Source organism: Pleurodeles waltl, chromosome 1_2 (genome assembly GCF_031143425.1).
Source record: "Pleurodeles waltl isolate 20211129_DDA chromosome 1_2, aPleWal1.hap1.20221129, whole genome shotgun sequence".
In the NCBI taxonomy this organism is placed as follows: Eukaryota; Metazoa; Chordata; class Amphibia; order Caudata; family Salamandridae; genus Pleurodeles; species Pleurodeles waltl.
Genome location: NC_090437.1, coordinates 189,724,380 through 189,743,848, shown reverse-complemented (window position 1 = coordinate 189,743,848; position 19,469 = coordinate 189,724,380).

Genomic DNA, 19,469 nt, shown 5'->3' with positions numbered 1-19,469 from the left:
GAGCATTTCTTCCTTTGCAAGAATTAATGCCTGATGAGGTCAATGGATCTTTGGACCCAGCATAAGGGTGTGGAGAACAAGACAACAAATTTCAATACAAGTCAATTCAATTACACAATAAGGCCAATTTGGCCATACAAATAAAACTCCAATTGGGAATAAAGTTAAGGAGTTGTATTACATCCTTAGACTCAAAGTCATGTAGACATTTCTCAAGACAAAGTCATAAAAATACAGTATCACAAAGGGTTGACCAAGGTGACAAAAAAGTTCAGGCAAACTAACATTAGCAGAACTATACACTCAACAAAAACATACAGAACATCAGCAAAATTACCTGATGTACCGAAAACAGGCATTGCTTGGTTTTAATAACCATTAAGGCTATTCAGATCATCAAGGTTCAACTAGTTTGGGCAAGGGAATAACCTACAGATTAGGCAATCAGGAACTGGCATGTGCTGGGCAGAACACATATGGGCAAAGGACAAAAAGGGCAAAAGAAATTTGGAAAACAGTAATCTCAGGCAACAGGTCGCTAACTAAGATGGGCAAAAAGTGAGTAAAAAGGGAAGGCGTCAGCATCTCAGAAGCTCGGTCAAGAGTCTTCTTCTTTAGGTTAGGAGAAAAATCTTTAAGTCTCAGCAAAGCATTTCAAAGAGGGCAAGGGCAGAGAGAACAAAACCCCTCAGAATCCAAGGGGTTTGGCATCTAACTCTAATCCAGCTGGGAACATCATAAATCGGCAAATCCATGAGCTCCATCCACTCAGGCTCCCCAACAAACCCTTGCCCCCACCACATCTTCAACAAGGCCAGCCAAATCATCACTCCCCAGCTCCTGGCCGTCATCAACAGTTCCTTCGAGACCACAACCTGCCCAGATATTTGGAAACACGCCAAAGTCAACGCTGTTCTAAAAAAAAAACAAAGAAGACCCTGAAGAGCTCACAAACTACAGACCCATCTGTCTACTCAGCTTCCCCGCAAAGGTCACAGAGAAGATAGTAAACATAAAACTGTCTTGCTTCCTAGAAGACAACAACATACTCGACGTCTCCCAGTCTGGATTCCGCAAAAACCACAGCACCGAGACCGCCCTCATCGCCTGTACAGACGACATCAGGACCAGATTGGACAAGGGCGAAACCGTCGCCCTCATCCTCCTAGACCTCTCCGCAGCTTTCGACACCGTATGCCACCAAACCCTTCTCACACGCCTCTTTGACGCCAGAATTCGCCACAAATCCCTGGACTGGCTCACCTCCTTTCTCTCCGAAAGAACCCAAAGAGTTCCCCTCCCTCTTTTCCAGTCTACAGCCACCAAGACCATCTGTGGAGTCCCCCAAGGATCCTCCCTCAGCCCCACCCTTTTCAATATCTACATGGCTCCACTCGCCAACATCATCTGCCCCCACGGCCTCACCATCATTTCATACGCTGACGGCATCCAGCTCATCATCTCCCTCACGAGGAACCCATCTACTGCCAAGAATAACCTACACACCGGACTCCGCGCCATCGCTAACTGGATAACAGCAAGCCACCACAAATTGAACTCAGAATGAAACAAGATCATCATCTTCGGTCCCAACAAGACAGCATGGAATGACTCTTGGTGGCCCACCACCCTTGGACCACCCCCAACAAATCGGGGCATTATACTGGACTCATCTCTCTCCATGACTCAGCATGGAGCACGCACGCAATCTCGGCATTATACTGGACTCATCTCTCTCCATGACTCAGCAAATCAACGCCATATCATCCTCCTGCTTCAACACCCTTCACATGCTACGCAAGACTTTCAAATGGATTCCTTCAGAAACAAGAAGAACGGCCACCCACGCCCTCGTAAGCAGCAGACTGGACTATGGCAACGCCCCCTACGCAGGGACCACAGCCAAGCTTCAGAGAAAACTCCAGTGCATCCAGAATGCAGCCGCACGTCTCATCCTCAACCTCCCGTGCCACAAACGCATCTCCGCCCACCTCAGATCCCTACACTGGCTGCCCATCAACAAAAGGATCATTTTCAAAATCCTTGTCCACGATCACAAAGCCCTCCATGACACTATACCGGCCTACCTCAACGAACGAATCAACTTCCACAAACCAACTCGACACCTCCGCTCCGCCAACCTCGCCCTCGCTAGTCCCCCTCATCCAATGCACCACCTCCGGCGGCAGATCCTTCTCCCACCTCGCCGCCAAAACCTGGAACTCCCTCCCCACCATCCTACGCAAGACCCAGGACCTCCTAACCTTCAGAAAGCACCACAAAACATGGCTTTTCGAGCAGTAACTCCCCCCACCCCGCAGTGCCTTGAGACCCTACCGGGTGAGTAGTGCGCTTAAGAAATTTGTTTGATTGATTAATTGATTGATATTAAATTTCATAGAGCAAGATGGTTCATCACTCCATCAGTCCACATGATGCTGAGGGGATAACATTCAATAAAAAACAATCATGTGACTCCAACTTGAACCTTTGGTGTGATTTACCAGGTTTGTCATGAGAACAGTGTCCATCTGTACTCTTCAGTGCAACAATTGTATATATTGCCAGTCCACAGTCCTATATGTTCCAACCTCAAGGACAACTTCATAAACTATGTGTAAAACAATAGACATGTACTACCAAGCTGGCATTCTCATGGGAACGAAATCTGGAAGAAAGGTATACGTTTGCAAGGTGACAACATTTTCTGCCCACTCAAATACAGGGTCTAGCAGGCCTCATTTAGGCTAGTGCAAGTGAATTAAAAACAGCACATTAGTACATGGAAATAAAACATTTTTAATACACAAAGTATAAATTCAGTATTAATAAACTTTCATTAGCATTCATGTTACAGTAACTTTAAACGAAATAACTGTTAATACATTTCTTTCAATATGGCCAAGAACTGCATTTCTCTATTTTACATACAATTTTAAAACAATTCTCATTAGAAATTTCATATTGTTTTTATGCAGACTATTACTTTAGACATTATAATATAACATAATAACAGATTAATTCTCTAAACACATTTTAACCTCTTTACTGCATAGGTTTAAATGACAAATCCAAGGTGAATAAACACTAATATGATGTCTTAGTGCTTCACTTTTCAATCAAATTATTAGTACTTTGATTAACAGAATGTATAAACTGTTACATAAGGATAATCACTGTGACATCAGGGACAGTACTAACATTTCTGCTACATCACTATAATGAATACAGTCCATGAATGAGGACAGCACCTTGATTCACTGAGGGCCTGTGAGGTACCTTTCTGTTTCACATCTGTGTAGTGGATGATGGTTGTGAGTGAATTTCCGTGATTTGAGTGCCAAAGGTAAGTTTTGGAAACAATTCAGTTTCTTTGGTACTTAGGATTTCTAGATAGGCAGTGCCTCAGATATATAAAAAGTCACTTTGTCCCAGGGCTTAATTTGTGCTTGTTGTTTCCGGTGCTGAGCACCGGCACTTATTTCTGAGGGCCGGAGCTTAATTTTCTGTCTCAAGCATTTACTGCGGGCAAAAGACAAGTGGGAAAGACGGAGGAAGAGAAAAACTAAAAAGCATCAGAAAGGGGAAAAGCAGGAAGCTGACAGAGTGAGATGAAGGGGCAGGTAGTGGCTATAAATGGACGTAAAAGGCCCGAGGTGGCTTCCGGATTACGCTACCTCAGTATTATGGGCTCACACTTTTAATTGCAGCAGCCGTGTGTTTATTAGGACAGCTTTGAGCACCGGCACCTTTTAATTTACAAATTAAGCACTGCTTTGTCCCCTCATTAAGTAAGACAAGGCCTACCTTTGTAGATAACACAAAACATTAGACCACGTGAAATTACGTTGTTCAACTGCCTATGACACTTATGGCTTTAGACATCCTTTAGGACATTTTGCTAAAAATAGGTTATGATTTTTGCCACCATTTTCTCAAACTTTTCTTGGGACGGGTGAACACCCAACACTGTGAGGGAAGATTAGCCTTGCTTTGCACAGTATGGACGTACTGGAATACTTCAAGATAAAATTTCCATTTCAGCAGCTTTTCTGTAAAATTATCACAAAATAGTACTGAAAAATGGAAAATAGATCCCATCTTTAAAAAAAAATAACTATTGAGGGCAAACCCAGCAAACTCCCCGGGAGGAACTCTGGTTTGCTCCTTTGGGCACTCACAGCAAATTGGAGGAGCTGCTTACACCACACCTACAAGATCACCAACTGCCACTGCTTTCAGGCCAACTTATGTAATGCTAAAACCGAAATAAATTTACATTTTTATTTGCTGTGCCCAGATCATAAAAGACCAGCTAAACTTTCGAGGGATGTAGCCTTACTCATTTCCTTATTTTAATAAGGTTTTGAGCACGGTTGGATTAGGGGGTCTGAATTGGGCAGCAAGAATATGGCATTATTGTTGCATGCGTGAAGAATGAACAGTCCATTTGTTGAGAAATGCATGGTAAATATACTCATAGTCGCTAGCCGGAAAAAAAGATGAATGTACTGTATCTTAAGAGATTGGGTCCTCATAAAATGGTGAAAGACCTCGCACATTACTTGTCATTTAAGGAAAATGAATGGCTCTTCTCATCCCATATCTCCAGGGTCTGTGTGCATTACAGCCCCAGCCTAAGCCAGCAACTAGCAGTGTTTAGTGACCTGTTTGTCTGGGAGATTAGAATACATCCTATTTCTCTTCTATGATGGTTTCAAATTGTGATAGCCTGCAACACAGCCCTGTCTGTCCACAAAGAAGAGAGATCGACTGCAGCTCATTTCAGGCCCTACTCTCTTTTGGAGTTATTTTATAGCCACTGTATATCCATTCAGATGAAAATTGCTTTGCTTCAGAATTGATTGCTTCTCGCAATGACTGATTCTTTCTGGCATATGCTGCTACTGTCAAGCGATTCACAGTTTCTTTTCTAATGGAGAGATGAGGTGGTGTATCAGAGCTGAGCTGGGTGTTGGAATAAGTGTTTATGAGTCTCTCCTGTGCTTACTGCCTGTACACAAACAGGATAAAAGGGCACATTCCCGTGATGGGTGGCATGATGGATAGGACGTAATCACGTGCTGAATGGTTATAGAGCGCTCAAGAGGGAAAGTCTAGACTCTTTTTTTTAATTTTTTACCAAGGAGTGGTTAAAATGTACATCCATGCCAATAAACTTGATTCCGGCGGGAGACTCCCGATTTTTGAAGCCAAAATGGTTTTATGTTGTTTGTCTCCCGCTTAAAATTACCCCTGCTTCAATAGAAGTCAATGGGAAAAATACATTCTCCCTCTTATTTTTTTTTAATCTGCCACTTTCCCCTTCCATAATGTTGGCATGAATGAAAGTATTTCAGGTGAGATCCCATTTGTTATGTTTGGAAGGCTTTCCAGGGGCATAGTTAGTCCTAATTTGTCAAAAAGGTGCAGCCACCAAAAGGTAGCCTTAGAATACCACCGCATAGCACTGCAAAATGTGAGGTTTGCCGAATACCAAGGTACTTAGACTTCATTCCACCGTATGCTTCTTTCGTCTGACACCCTACGCTTCTGCCTCTCTATCTCACACTTAGAGGATTTTTTCCTCTCCTTTTCCTTTGTCACTGTTCTACTGTTTTACTTCCTTTATCTGCCTTCCTCTGTCATTCTGCAGGTCAGAGTTTGAGGATGACAAATAAGTGACGGTCAGCAGAAATGAGTTGTGATGCCCACCACCAGCAACCGATGGCACAATGGCACTTATTACAAAGGAGCAGAGTTGTCATGTGGGGGGGCCCTGTGTTCCGCACTAGTTTTACCCAGGTGCAGTAACACTGGATCTGGTTTTACTAGCCTTTAACTCCAGCGAGGAAAAATCGCTTGAGTCTTTAGCTGCAACAGCTGCCAAGCCTCGTCCCCGGTCCCTGACAAAGTTATTATTCCCCATTCTGCGGGTCTAACTTGTAATAGGTGGAATTCCATGCGGAGATAGACAGTAACTAACTCCAGCTGGGAATCTCCGCATGCACCACCTAACTAAGAATCAGGGCCTAAGTAAGCATCGCTGTATGTGGACATGTACTGCTGCCTCAAATTTTCAATAAAGGTTGTATTGTATAGTAGTTGCGTCATAGCTAGTGTCATACCCCTTAAGGTGTCTGTCAGAGCTGTCAGTCTCATTCTGTCATTCTGCTGCCAAAGAGGATGTGATGTCACTTCTGCCTCTTTTATGATTTAATGAAACGAGGTCACAGGGGACCTAAACATTTTTTTGAAAGCCTCAAAAAGCAATATGGCTGAGCCTCAGGACCAAGACATGATCATGTCAATAATGGGGTGTAGGGGTTGGTTTGAGCAAAATATGTAGAATGCTAAAATGAGCTGCAAACCTACCAAAGGATAGGAAGGAAATATGTTATTGGAATTATCCAGTTTTTCTAATTCTTCTGGTTAATATTCATTTTGGCCTGAAATGATCTAAATGTTTTGTTCCTCCACAGCAGAAGTCTTCAAACATTTTTGATTAAAGCATCCCCAAATAAAATGTTTTGAAGTCAGGGCCCACCCAAACCTTCTTGGCAAGGATTGGGGAGAGGCAGGGCCGAGCCTGCTAATGGGATCATCTCAGGGAAACGTGTTCTATGTTATATAATCCACAATAAATGTGAGACTTATAAAAGAACAAATCCATGTAACAAAAACATAAATTAATCAAAAGGATGTGCGCCCCATAATTGGGATGTTGTGAGCCCAGAACACTCCTCAGCTCCAATGCAACTGTACCTGCTGCAGTTATGATAACCGTGATCCTGAGTAGCAAGACATCGCCTTCAATTGCATTACTCAATGTCTGATTTTTTTTAAGGCTCAGGAAAATTAAATGATTTTTCAAGAAGCACAAGATGTTGAGAGAATGCTGGGACTTGAACCTGATTCCCTCGTTCCAAAGTCAGCTGTTCGCACCATTAGGCCACATTTCCTCCCTTTCAGGAAAAATGAGCTTCCATGTGTTGACCCCCTTTTTCTAGAAAATGTGCCCTTTGCTCTCATGCTAGGAAGGAAAATGAGCCCCCATACCCTTTTTGTGCAAAGAAAGACAAAACTGGAATGCAGTGGGCCCTTCGGACCCTGGACCCCCAGTGCATTGAACCTGCTTCACCTGTGATAGATACTGCTTTACCTAGTAGGATGTCTCCTCTCCACCTTGCTAAAAACACGAGCTCCTATTTTGCCCATCCCAGTCACTGTCATCTCTCTGATGTCCAAAGTAGGGTGTCTTCTCTGCTTCAGTTTTCACCACTCCTGGATCATTACTCAGTAGCCTAAAGCAAATCTGCCACAGCAAGTGGCCACTGGGCCATAATGCAAATGAGGAAGAATAGTAAAACAGACACGGGGTTTAGCTGCCCCCCACCATAATACTGGGACCTGGTGTAACAGCACCAGTCACACCAACCATGCCTATAGCTCTGAGAAACAGGCTCTCTGCTCTGCCGACTTCACTGGACCATAACTTCTAGGGCCAAAACACAAAACAGGCTTTCTGCCCCTTTGTGTAAAACAACAAATCTGGTGTCTGCTACCTGAAAGGTAAATTTGTTCAACTGGTTAATCACCACATCTAAAGAGTGCTTAGGAGCCAGTATAGTCTTTAACTGGTAGAGTTACTTGAAGCACCACTGTGATAAATATTTATTCTTTTTGAGAGGTAATTTGATGGCATTACCAGGTGAGTTCTGCAGTCTGTCCTTTTAATGGAAAGTTATAAAAATGTGCTGAGGTATAGTCTCATTACTTATTATTACTAATATACATTTGGATAAAAATAATGGCTAATATTCACAGTGCTTTCTCTTACGGAATGAGACTTCGCAGCACTATAAATACACAATACACAGCAGCTATTTCCCATTGTGCAAAAATAATTACTTTCTGTGACTGTCATGTCACACACAGCGAGACTGTAGTGATGCATTAGTCACATGAGATTTGACAACCTAAAATAGTATATTTCCTACCCATTAGTTTAACTTGCATTTATTTTTCATTTTATATGTACTATAAGTGAAAGAATAAAAAAAGAGACAGAATATGTTGATCTTTTCAGCCACTTCTTTCACCCTGTGACCCCACTTGTTGACCCTGCCCCATGGCTTTCAAGATCGCAGTTCACACACTGTAAATGAAGATAGCCTGCAAGCATGCCAAATAAACAAAATGCGCTTCCAGGCATGTTTATTTGAAAGTAGTTGAAGCCGCATTTGTGTCCCTCTGGGAATGCAGCCACAGCCCCCACAGTCTGAAGACCTCGGCTGTCCAGTATGTGAGTGAGACATTCACTTGGGGTACTGTAGTGGTCAGGGGTAACTTTGCAATATATTGAGTGGGGTCCCAGGATACCCATATTTTTTCATTCTTTGATAACTAAGATACATGAAACATGCATGATACATTAAACAAGGCACAATAAACGTAATGCCTCATCGGTACTAAGAATTCATAGAAGAAGCAGACTCTTTACAAGTAGGTAAAATTTGGACAGTTATACCCCTGCCGCACACAAAAGGCAAAAGATGGTAGCACCTTCTGGGCATCAAGGTATACATCTAAACATACTTATAGCGCTTAAGTTGTAGGCACTATGGGGCATATTTATGAGACTTGCACCACTGTTACATCACTTTTAGTGACACAGTGGCAGAGCAAACTTTTAAACCATATCTATGAGGCCACACAAAGCCACTCTGCATGGCTTTGAATGGCCTCATAGACATGGAGTAAGGCTAGGCAGCGCAAATCGCTGAGTTGCCTTATTCTGCATCAGGGGCATTGCGGTGAGTGTTCCCATGCGACACCCATAGATTATGATGCATTCCCACATTTACAAGGCCATATAAATCTCGGGATGTGTCAAAAACATACCCCTCCCCTTGGGAGGCTCAACAAGGTGATATATCTTTATTGTGCAGCACACACAGGAAAAAGCCTCTCAGAATTGTTTTTGTGCAGGAAGGTGGACCTTCCTGGACAAAAACAATCCTGCATACAGCTCAGGCACCCTTGCACTATGGTGCAAGGGTGCCTGTCTTGGCGCTAGGCTGCCGAAATGGTGCCAGTGCAGGGGGAATGGACAGGAATAGATATGTCACATTCCTGCCCTTTCACTTTGACCCAGGGCAAGGCGGCTCAGCAAGGTGAGTTGCTGCGCTGCCCTCTGCCAAATCCCCTTAAATCTGGGTCTCTTTGTGTTTATCAGTGAACCATATGGTCAATGCTAAGCTATGGGAAAGCATTAAAGTGCTGTTGGACCCATTGGAGGCACTTTGATTATACCTGAAAGTATTTATTTCAAAAGACAATGGAACAGATGTGCAACAGAAAAATACTATGCATCTATTTGAATATATTAATTCTGTTCTGTTGTTCCAGTGACTTTGCGGCTCCAGGTGCTAAGCTGGGCAGATCGCTAGGTTAGAGTTCAAGGTGCATATCTACTAGAATAAGGGAGCAGGATGGGGTACTCTGAACCCTTGTTCCCACTGGGAACCTCCTGCAGTCAGATTAGAAAGATTTGTTTTTGGCTGTGTGGTGGTATTGCAGTGCTCAACCTGCCCCCCCTTGTAAGTTTGCGTTATTACTGCATTACCATGAAAACAAGGCGGGCCTTCGGGCATTGCAAGACCATGACAGATGGCCGGCAACTGGTTCCTGGACACCCGCAGAGGGGATGGCTAAAGGACCCGGCAACAGGTCAGGCCCTTTGGCCAACCTCACAGTGCGCAAAATCCTAGGAAGGTCACTCTTACACATCAGTTGTGATTTATTTCCATACAATAAAGCACATTCCTCAGTCATGATTGAGGCATCAAAGTGCTCGCCCTGGGATTTTTTTTTCTGTTTTGAAATAAGACTACTTGGGTTCCGTGTCTGTGATGCTGCACCCGCATTAGTCTTGTCACCACAGATAAGGCTTGGAGTTATTTTCTGCAGTATACACAACTCACTATTTCTAGGAGCACGGGATTACCTGCGAAAGCTCCTCTATTCAATACAGACCGCTGCTCTCGGGCACTGTCCCTCCTGGCCATGACCCAGGCACCTTGGTTAGACTGCATTGGCTTTCTGTACCCAAAAATGTCATTTTTAAATTCCTTTTCTTGGTGCACTCATCCATTCAACACACTGGAGCCACATTCTTTAAGGACAAATTTCTGCATTAGCTACTGGTGATACATATGTTTAAACGTACACACATCGGAGGCAGATCTTTTACATTTCAGGCCTCTTGTCTCTAGAACACTTTGCTGCTTTCTCTCCGTTAATCCAAGATTTCCAGCGTTTTTGCAAATCACTTAAAACTTGGCTTTATACTGTTTAAGTGAGATGAAGAAATTAATTCATGTTATTGTCGATACCAGTGCAAGGATGCCTTTTAGGTAAGAGTCACGCTTAACAAATATACATATATATATATATATATATATATATATATATATATATATATATATATATATATATATAAAAAATATATATATATATATCTTTGGAGAAGGGCTTAGTAGTGGGTTAATTTCAATCTTATCCTTTATGGGATGCAAAAAAATATTCTATAGTATTGAACGCAAGGGTGAATGGAGGAATTGAGGACTTTACTCCATTACTCCAACAAAATTAAGAAGCTTTTGCGTCATCACAGATTAAATTTGACTGATAGTGGCGAGATAGGGATACAATCACTCCTGAATTATAGATCCGCATATAGTGATTAAGTGAAAATGTACAACATGAAACATAATTATGTGCCCTTAAAAGTAATGACATATGACTGTTTATAAAGACAAAGCCCAATGAATGATGTACTAGCAATACACAGTCGCATTTTTATTCAATATAGAAATGTTGTCTGTCAATAAAATATAATTGTGAAAATCCTCACATACCCCCCTGGAAATGAGACAACATGGTATCCCACTGAATGCAGTATTGTGTTTGTACATTGAGGAGAAGAGGGTTTCAATTGATCTTCTTGTCAATGGTTTGTTGATTTTCTAAAATCATTGGAGGTGTTGAAAGACCGAATGATTTTGCTCCCCAGAAATGGGAAGCCTGTAGATTTATGTAGCTTTCAAGCACTGTGCATTTTGTGTAAAATAATTTGTTGTATGCGTTTTGTTTTAGGGTGTTTAATTGTAATGGAGCTGACAGCATGATTATAAATCCGAATTTACGCGTAAACCGGAAAAGTATATTCACTGTGGGTGTCTTGAAGAAGGTGGACTTTTCTATTTAAACCGCAGAAACGTTTTGAGGATGGTTAAGAAACCATTACCAGATTCACACTATACAAGTTGGACAATGGATAATTATTTGCAATTGTATAACAATATGACAGCTGGAATAGTTTGAAATCTAAAATCCCATATATTATAAATAGTTTTATGTTTCTTATGTGGAGTCAAAAAAGATGAACAAGTGTTTAGAGATGATTTTTGATGTGTGCCAATGATAAAATAAGATAATCTTTATTGCTCGATTAATAAAAAACAAAGCAATATGATACAAAATCAAACATTCATTCAGGGCGAATAAAATAAAACCCAAGAACCATGTGAGTGAGTAACAGGGACAATGACTTCTTCAGAGTCTAACGATTCAGAACTGTCCCTTACAATGCTTGTCATTTTTTTAAAAAAATTAGTTTCACGATGGCTGACTTTACAAAACTCATTTTGTGAAAAGGCATTAAATACCTAAAACATTTACTGGATCAAACCTGACAAGCATTGGCGTCTAGATATCTTAAAATGCAGCAAGAAAGAAATAGTCACAGCTCTGTCTATCATAGCTGATTTCCCAGGTCGACCTCTGTCAGTTTGTTTTGAAATATTTTTAAAAGCTTTATCCCCCTGCAGCAAAATGGGATTGAGTCACCCTTAAGCCAGGTAATGACCGCTGGTCTGGAGGAGCGAATGTGGTTTGTTAAAAAGGCAGGTTTTAGCAGCTTCCTTCTTTCGTGGCCTAGAGCTGGGCAGATGCAAAAGGCGTGCAGCAGTGATTCCTGATGGTAACCACAAAGGCGGCAGTTCTGGCCGGTGTACTTCTCTTTCCAGGATGGGCAAGCGTCTTTAGTGTCAAAAAGGCCCATACGATACACAAAAATTTGTTGTTTTATTCAGATAGAAAAATGTTCAGTTAGATAGCGTTGAGGAGATGGGAGCGAGTAGGACCCTAGGATTGCCCAGGCGGGCCATCTTTTGGCTAGGGAAACTTTGCCGGTGATGAGAGAAAGCGAGCGTACTGAGAGATTAACTAGTCTCTTAAATTCAGATTTCCCCACGCCGCTTTTCCAAATGTTTTCAATGCCCAGGCTATTAATTACTTGATTTAAATAACTTCCCCAGGAGCCTTTTCTGTTACAGTTTTGTTGAGCCTGGACTTCTTGCCAGCAGGAGTAAAGTATGGAGGTATTCTCTGCCAGCCGTAGCCTGCATGATGCTTTGAGAAATGCTCCCTGACGCTGAATAATCTGATTTGTTAGGTCTATCTCCAGCCTTACCTGAGTGGGAGAGACATTTTTTGATATATTCAATATGGCCTTGTAGGTTCTAACTTGGCTACTGTTTAGTGATGAGATCTTCCAGCCCTGTAGCCCTTCGGTCTCGTAAGAAATGTCTGAGAGCAACTGAGCTGACAAAACTTGGAGAAGGTGCGACCAATTTGGGCAGTTAAGCTTTCTCTTAAGCAGCTTGAAACTATAAGTTAATGAGTTGGCCTTTGCCTGGATTGACAGCAGCTAGCGTTTCCATTTTAGGCGTGGTTCAAGATGGACTCCCAAATATTTGTAAGATTGTACCACCTCCATTTTTGTGTCTCCTAGGAACCAACTGAATGATTTGTAACTCATCCCAGGGAGCCTCATCAATTTTGTTTTGGCCAGGTTTATTTCTAGACCTTGCTGGTCCATTAAGGTTTTGAGTGCTGATAGGCTCTGTTGCAGGCCTCGTGGAGTGACTCAAAAGTAAAATGTCATCAGTATATTGTAGGCATCCGTTTTTTTATGGGCCAAGGGCTGGGGGATGACAGTTTATTTGTGTCATTATACCGGCAAGGTGTGCCAGATATAAATTAAAAAGAAGTGGGGCTAGGATGCAACCTTGCTTTAGGCCTGACTTTGTGGGAATTCTTATTGTAAGTCTTATGCCGTTGCCAATTTTAACCTGAACCCAGGTGCCAGTGTATATGTCTATAATGGCCCTTAGCAAGTTGGGAGGAATACCCTACTGAGCCAGCTTGTACCAAAGTCTTTCCCTGGGGACCCGGTCAAAGGCCAATTTAAGATCGATAAAGCATGCATAAAGGCTCAATTTCCTGTCTGGCCCTTTCCACGATGAGGGAAAGGGCGATTAAATTTGTTGATGTTCCCAGGCCTGCCCTAAAGCTTGTCTGAAACCTTGGAAGGAGCATGTTCTCGTCGCCCAGGCTTGCAGGTGCTGTAACAGGCAGGAGCCGTTTAATTTGGCTTCCACATCAATGAGTGCTATTAGCCTGTAATTCGTGGGTAGGGATGGTTTTCCACTTTTGAAGATGATGTGCATAATCCTGCCTCTCCATGAATCTGGAATGCGGCTGGCCAGAGCAGTGGTAGTAAAAAGGGACAAGAAGTATTGTGCCCAGTACTCTGTGTTTGGGAGCCCGTTCGGACCGGCAGCCCCATCAGATTTCATCTTCCTGATCAGGCCAGCTATTTGGTCAGATTTCCAGACTGGAACCTGGGGATCCTTCTTGGCAGTGGTCGCTGTAGGACCGTCTGCTTGCTGGCCTGCTATGTTGTTGTGGCTCAAGGGCGGTTGCCCCCCTATCCGATTGAGTGGGATAATTCCTTTCCCACTTGTGAGGCCGTACAGGCTACGAATATGACTCTCCCACATGGCCGGATTAATCCCATAACTGAGAAAACATTTTTTTCCCAGGGCCAGGTCATTCAACATGCCCCAGAAGGCTTTGCTGTTTTTAATTTTGCTCACCCAAACTAGCTTGGACCATGAGCTTTCTAAAAAGTTTTTCTTTGCGGCCCAGCAGTCTGCATGATACTTTTTTTCATGGACCTCAGGGAGGCTTTGTCGCCTTGCGCACCCCATCTGGTGGCATTTGCCAATTTCCTGCCCTGCTGCGCAATACGTGTTTTCTGTAGGTGAAGAGCTTTATTAAACAAGGACTGACTGTCTTGAACCCTTTTTGAATCAAAGGCCAGGCACTGAGAAGGAGCTTTGCGAACAGTGGGAAATTTTGAGAGAAGCCCGCCACTGAGTTCGGCCCAGGCGTCAATCCAATTTCCTTTGGAAATGGGGTCCTTTTGGTGCTTGACTGCTATGTTGGTTCTCTTCTCTAGAGAAGCCAGCCTTTTGGTACACTTCATCCATCGCAACCGCAATCCCTGTTTGGCGCCATTTCAATCTCTTGAGGTTGAATATTGCTGGGGCTGAGAGTAGATCATTCGAGGTCTGTAATTTCCCAGGTTTATAAGCCAGCTCCAATGATTGTAGAAAATGATCACTGTTTGCTCTGCATATTATTTTAAAGGAACGCACCAGGGTGAAGTCAACTTACCAAAGTTACTGTTGCTGGGGAGTTCTTTTTGCTGTTGCCATTTAATAATGTTAGACCTAAAAGATCCAGGTATTTCCAGTGAGTGCTTGCCATTCGGTTCTTCACGGTTCCTCTTTTTGAAGAGAGCAAGTTGATATTGAAGTCACCGCTGACGATGAATGTGGACTTGATGTATTGCCTTTGTAAGAGCTTGATTAATTTGCCCAATTTTTCCACTTCCCTCCTTTGAGCCTTTTTTGGATGAATGTACACGTTTATAAGAATTAAGTCTAATTGACTGTTTTGCGGACTGCTAAGTGTGACTTTGGTTGCCTAAATCCAGTGCGACTCTGTGTCGATTGCCACTTTGTGGCCTATTAGAACCGAGGAAATCATGGTTGCCATGCCTCCCTTTGCTTGTCCATATTTGCTTGAACCCTGGCTGGGATGGGGAAGGCGGTGTATCCCGACATCGCAGTCAGATCCAAACTCCAGGTTTCCTGAAGTAGGATGATGTCGTACTCCTGGGCTTCTGGATCTTGATATATTGATTCAATGCCGTTGACATACCATGAGCAGATGTTAATGTGTGAGCTGAGAGGGCCCCAGCCCCCTCGCTGTTGATCATGGTCGGGGATATTTTTGTGAGCTTGGGGAGGAGCTGTTTTGAAGCCCAAAGAATGTGGCCTAAACATGGTTCGCCCACGTGCTTCACTACCATTAGGTTTTCCATGGCCAACGCGAGTGTGCCAGCTCCTGTTGCCCCTCTTAATAATGATTTGTTGCGGTGCTTTGATTCCCGCAGTGGTCCTGGGTATCGAGGGTAATACCCTTGTTGCAGTTCGATGCACCCTGAATGAAAAATGTCATAAAAAGTAACTAGTTGGTCTACTAAGGCTGCCGAAGACCATGAAGTGAGTGTGGCCTCTTGGTCGGTCCTTTGTGGATGTGGTTTGAATTCGACGGAGAGGAGGTCTGCCGAGGTAATCTGAGATAAGTCACTTATTTCCCCTAGCAATTTTGAGATGTTTCCTCTATTGAGGATGTCGAAATTTCCCTCTGACTTGAAATATGGAATGAGGAGTAATTGAAACTCCTCTGAGGACATGACAGGTGTTGGGGCCACTAGCTGGGGATCCCTGCTATAAAGCGATGGAAAATCATTGGAGCAACCTGTTGAGCGGTGCTGGGGCAATCGATGTAACTGCCAACTCAGGCACGGGTGGACTCCTCTCTTTCTCTTTTTGTTCCCACAGCTTCTGTATAGGATAATCTGTTGTTACGGGCAGCCAAACTATTGCACCCGGTGCTTATGGGAAAGCACACTGGTGTATGTTCGGTGTTGACTAGCTTTTCCTCGCCTGCTTACTGATTCTATCAGCCTATTTGTCTTTGTTGATTGACCTCAGTGCTGGATGACTAAAAGAGGTACTTTGGGTCTTGCTGCTCAGAGCCCCCTTGTCGGTGGGTGTGGATGGTTTTTGGGGGCTTGGGCCTAAGAAGGATTGATCCTTTATCGTGCTAGACTGATTATGGTCAGATGGAGAAGATGATTCTACACGAATGTTACTGGAGTTGGGCTGCTTCTGCTGCTTAAAAAGTTGCTGAATGCTTTTCTGCTTGTCCGATCTTTCTTTTTTCAGTGCCTTCCTTTGCTTTTTCTTTTTCCTTTGTGATTTTGGTGGTGTTGCACACTGAGAGAGGCTGCCTGAGGCGCTGTTATTCTCTGAGTAATGGACTCCTTCCTGTGAGCAGGACTGAGGCCTGGGTGGTGGACTACCAGAGAATGTGCGCCCTGGGAGTTGTGGAGCTTTTGGCATTGAAGACACTCGTAGAGACTGTTCTATGGGCGTAATCTTGACTTCTTGTGCAGGTGCTTCTGTGACTCGAAGTTGTTCCCTTGTGTTGAGGGCCTGGGCCCTGACTTCCATGAGAATTTCATTAAGGATGGGAGCGATGACATGGGGCTTGTTCCCAGAGTGACTGCAATCGCATCTCACTTGTTGGACAAAGTTGTGCATTTGGGCTTGAAGTATCAGATCATTGAGTGCTTGCTACTTAGAGTCAATACCCACGATGTATTTGGCCATGATGTTGAGTAGGTCAACTTGAATGTCTTGTTTGTCCATCTGATGCTTTATTGCCACTGCATTGACGTGAAGTGTCGACAAGAGGGAGCCCCATGTGTTGGCAGGCACCTCCGAATGTTGTCAAGGATTTTGTGAGCCGTCCACAAACGGGCTTAAAGATACTATGGTGTTTGTGGGCTCCACCTCTTGCTTTTTGGGGCGTTTCTGAGGGATTGATGGTTGTGTCCTGCGTGATGCTAAATGCCTCCCTGAAAGAAACTCTGAGTAAATCCATATCAGTGGGTTCTGTTAGAGGTGGAGCATGGGGGCTAACAGAGAACCAGTGGGTTGAGTCCTCCCTTATGCTCAAACGTGAGGATTGATCCTTCCAGGTGCTAAAATCCAAGACTGATGCAAGCTCTAAGGAGGCTGATCTGGCGGGTGTGGCCTTCAAGCTCCCTTCCATGAGGGGGGAGGAGTGTATTGGAGTTATTGTTGTTAAAAGACGGCCATTCTGCCTCTTGCAGGTTGAAGGTTTGACTTGTGAGTTGACATATGGGAGAGCGGACCCTTTTAAATTCTTTATCAGGGGTCTTCCCTGTGGTTGTTAATTCTGAAGGGTCACTTGGGTCATGAGAGGTTGAGGGCATAGCAGTTAAAAAGTCGGTAATTTTATAACCTGCTTTTTTTGCTGAGAGACCTGGAGTGGATTTGAAAGAGTTCGCCCTCTGTTCCACTAGCTGAGCTCCTTCATTCGGTGAGAGGACCGTAAGAGCTGACAATGAGTTAGCTGGGGAACTCTGTCTGGTTCTTTTTTTAAGTTGTTTCTTCCCTCTGTAAGATTGCATTTGCGCTTGCCTGCTGTGGCAAGGGCTGGGGGTGCTGGAGCTGAAGAACCAGCTGCTGAGCATAATGACAAAGGTTTTCAAGCTCTTCACTTGGGGAGGCTAGCCTGCTGCTGGATTGGCTTTCGGGGGGGTGTGAGCGAGTCTCACTTAGGGGACACAGGCTGCACCCAGACCTAGCTGAGCCACTTCTGTGAACCCCCTGGGCTCGTACTCAGCAATGGCTGACTACAGCTGCTGCGCTCAGCCACCCCGCGGCCACCTCCAGGCCAGGATTGTTGAAAACCAGGGGACCTGGTGTGGCTAGCTATAACGATATGAGTGCCACTACGAGGGCTGCCAGGAATGCTGCCAGTGTAGGTGTTGGTCACTTGCCTTTTCTTCTCCCTCTTCTCTCCCTTTTGGAAGGCCATGCTTTGGAGGGGAGCAAGGTGCAAGGTGACTTGTGGCGGTGTGTGGCGATAGGGATTGCTCCCCGAGCCGCTGTGGCATGGGCGAGTGCGGGGTGATCACAGCAGTCAGGGTGGGGTCAGTTGAGGCCTGGTGGGGGTCTGGTGGCCTGGCTCCACCCGGTTACCTCTGGCCACTGTCGGGTGCCGCTGTCATTGCCGTTTAGCGGATAACCCCATCTGCAAGCCGTGCGCACCAATGCTGCTCCTATCCTCTGCTCCTCGCCGCTCTCCACCCCACACACCGACGGCCACTGAATGCCACGCCAACCAAACCGCCCGCTCCGCTCCGGAAGTCCGCTCGCTTCAGCTTCCGTCAACTGTTCCGTCAATGAGCGCCAAAGCCTCTCAAGAGTAACAAAAAAATAGTGTTTTTTTAATGTTTCTTTTATTTTTTTAAAGGGAGAATGTCTCTTGTCTCTTGCTGTACATAATGTAAGGAGCATTTCAAAATTATTATTTTTAACATATGCTCCCACTTTCTTTATTTGGGTGCAACCTTGGGGAGTCCTTCTTTGTTGCATAGATCAGGTCTCAATAATGCATAACCGTTATAGGAAAAGATATTATTGTACATCATCCTTTATGGGGGGAGGGGCTAGTGAGCTAGGAAGCAAGATGGCTGCCTAAGTGGTGAGCGCCTCCAGCCACTGCTGTAATCGTTGTAGTTTCTCTGCCGGTCTTGGTTCTCCCCGGCGCTTCTGTCATCTGGCCCGACACATCTCTTTAGATGGCAGTCCCGCCAAGCCCTCTTTAATCAGCCGCAGGTGGAGCAATCACCTGAAAATGTCGCAATGAACAGAACACCACTACTGGCTAGGGTTTATTGGGTGGCTTCCCTGCAGTTGTCGGCGGTTTGTTGTTGCTGATTTGGCCGAAAACTAGCAAACCCTGGTGGCAGTAAGTGGGCCTCCTTGCTCCTTGGACCACTGCTCTGCTGCAGCACCCTCATTGAATGTTAATGAGGCAGGCCTCTCTCTGCTGGTGCCTGAGAGGATTTGTGCAACTTTGCAGCCTCAGTCCCTTAAAACCTGTGCCAGTGAGGACTCTGTTCACAGCCGTTGGAAGCCTTTATCTGTAATTGGACAGGTGAACGCACACAAGAAGGGGCCCCATGGAGCAGCCCTATCCTGCACGCACTAGCTTGACATTGTCTCTCTTTGCTGTGCTGCAGGCTGTGGTGGAGGTTGTTGGTCTCCCCTCTCTCCTGTGGGATTGCCCTGTGCCCCTTCACTAATCCCTGGCCAGTGCAGGCTTGCCGGCACTGAGGAGGGCCAGACGGCCTTGTCCCTTGGTGGTATCCCCTGTATGGACAATAACTGTGACCAGTCGAGGCCTTTTAACACTGTATGATGGGCAACTGTGCATATTACGGGGCCCCCTAGGACGGTTGCTACCCCTTAATCATCACTGTGATTTCCTGTTGCCCTGGTCTGCTGCAGGTTGAGTCTAGAGTGAATATATCCTCCTTTACTTTTAGTGAAATGATGTGAACTCCCCTAGCAAACTTCACACTGAGCTTCCACTTATGTTCAGTA